The following is a 2,453-nucleotide window of genomic DNA, read 5'->3' as shown; positions in this document are numbered from 1 at the left end:
GTTAGTTTCAGGTGTACAGCAAGGTGATGCTATACACACACACACTTCTTTCAGATTCTTTTCCATTATAGGTTATTACAAGATATTGCGTTTAGTTCCCTAAGCTATACAGTAGGTCCTTGTTGTTTATCTACTTTATATATAGTAGTGTGTAACTAATAGCTCTTAATTCAGCTCGTGTCCAATGTTGAAACTCTACCTGATGCATGGGGGCATATCTTCTGAGGCAGCTGGCATTTGGGGTTCTTGGGAGAGTTGTTGGGAAAAGGGGCCAGTAACTAAAGCCCAGTAACTAAAGTTAAGCACAATACAATAGAATAAATATAAAAAAGTTCAGCACAGTGGATATGATACAGTGGATATACCACTTAAGGCTGAATAATATATCACCTACTATGAAGTATGGGGAGGGCCTTGAGAGGTGTTGTATAACAAAGCAAAAAGGAATGCCTCCAGGCACTAATATGATTGAGTTCAGTAGGCCAGGGTTGGCCAGTGATGACAGGAGATGGCTGGCTTCCTTGGTAGCCACAAGGATAATAGAATCTGAAAGATACAATATACAAGCAAACAATGGCCAGATCACATATGACAATAGAATTCTGACCCACATCCTTTGTAGCAACCATCCCAGAAGTAAAACCATAACCTCTGCAGTAACTGGCCCCAGTTGATGAGGACTTGGTCAACAACTGCCAGCTTCCCCAATGTTCACCCCCATTTCCAGCTCAAGACCAACTAAAGCAAGTCAAATATGCTATGCCTAAGACATAAAGTACACAAACCAACCCAACCCAAATGAATAGGATTGTCTGCCTCTAGTTACTGTGCCTCCAGCTTCTCTGTGCCAGCAACCGCCAGTGATACATACCTGAAGCCCTCCCTTCTTCCACTACAAAGTTTTCTCACTTCTTTGTCTGCCTATAAGTCTCTGTCAAATGAGAGTTTTTAAAAAGTTACTGACTTAATCTCATTACTGGTAATTTGTTCATATTTTCTATTTCTTACTACTCAGTCTTGGGAGACTGTACACTTCCAAGAATTTGTCCATTTTCTAGGTTGTCCATTTTAATGGCGTATAATTGTTCATGGTCTGATCCTCATGATCCTTTGTATTTCTGTGGTGTTGATTGTAACTTCCCCTTTTTTATTTCCGATTTTATTTATTTGGGCCCTCTCTATTGTTTCTTGGTGAATCTGGCTAAAGTTTTGTCAATTTTGTTTATCTTTTTAAAGAGTCAGCTCTTAGTTGTATTGACCTTTTCTATTATTTTACTCTGTTTTTTTTTCTCCTCTGATTTATGGTGTCTTTCCTTCTTCTAACTTTGGGTTTTATTTGTTCTTCTTTTCCTAGTTCCTTTAGGTGTAAGATTAGGTTGTTTAATTGAGATTTTTCTTGTTTCCGTAGGTAAGCTTGTATCTCTACAAACTTCCCTCTTAGAACTGCTTTTTCAGTGCACCATAGATTTGTTACAATTATTGTGTTTCCATTTTTGTTTCCAGGTATTTTAAAATTTCTTCAGTGACCCATTCATTGTTCAGCAGCATGTTGTTTAGACTCCGTGTGTTTGTGGGTTTTTTCAGTTTTTTTCCTTGTAGCTGATTTCTAGTCTCATAGTATTGTGTTCAGAAAAGATACTTGATATGATTTCAGTTTTCTTAACTTTGCTGAGGCTTGTTTTGTGGCCTGCCATGTGATCTATCCTGGAGAATGTTCCATGTGCATTTGAAAAGAATGTGTATTCTGCTTTTGGATTAAATGTTCTATATATATCTATTAAGTCTCCCTGGTATAGTGTCATTTAAGGCCAGTGTTTCCTTATTGATTTTCTTCTGAATGATCTATTGCTGTAAGTAAGGTGTTGAAATCTCCTACTATTATTATGTTACTGTCAATTTCTCCCTTTATGTCTGTTAATATTTTCTTTACATATTTAGGTGTTCCTATGTTGGGGGTATATATATTTACAAGAGTTATATCTTCTTCTTGGATTGATCCCTTGATCAACATGTAATGTCCTTCTTTGTCTCTAGTAACAGTCTGTTTTAAAGTTGATTTTGTCTGATGTAAGTATTGCTATCCCAGCTTTCTTTTGATTTCCATATGCATGGAGTACCTTTTTCCATACCCGTACTTTCAGTCTGTGTCTTTACATCTGAAGTGCGTCTCTTGTAGGCAGCATATAAACTGGTCTTTTTTTTAAAAAAATAAATTTATTTATTTATTTTTGTTTGTGTTGGGTCTTCGTTGCTGCATGCGGGCTTTCTCTAGTTGCGGCGAGTGGGGGCTACTCTTCGTTGCAGTGTGCTTGCTTCTCACTGTAGTGGCTTCTCATTGTGGGGCACGAGCTCTAGGCATGCGGGCTTCAGTAGTTGTGGCACGCAGGCTCAGTAGTTGTGGCTCACAGGCTCTAAAGCACAGGCTCAGTAGTTGTGGCGCATGGGCTTAGTTG

At 38.3% G+C, this 2,453-nt stretch overlaps 1 long non-coding RNA gene across 1 annotated transcript; it reads right to left on the bottom strand.

Annotated features, from left to right (window-relative positions):
- Nucleotides 1-210: 210 nt before the first annotated feature.
- LOC141278456 (uncharacterized) lies at nucleotides 211-934 on the bottom strand. Its single transcript, XR_012331208.1, has 3 exons — nucleotides 872-934; nucleotides 395-546; nucleotides 211-292 (listed from the first exon to the last, which is right to left on the bottom strand). It is a non-coding gene; the product is annotated as an uncharacterized lncRNA (long non-coding RNA).
- Nucleotides 935-2,453: the final 1,519 nt, after the last annotated feature.

The sequence above is a fragment of the Tursiops truncatus genome, chromosome 4 (genome assembly GCF_011762595.2).
Source record: "Tursiops truncatus isolate mTurTru1 chromosome 4, mTurTru1.mat.Y, whole genome shotgun sequence".
Taxonomy (NCBI): domain Eukaryota; kingdom Metazoa; phylum Chordata; class Mammalia; order Artiodactyla; family Delphinidae; genus Tursiops; species Tursiops truncatus.
This window is presented reverse-complemented; position numbering and strand designations above follow the sequence as displayed.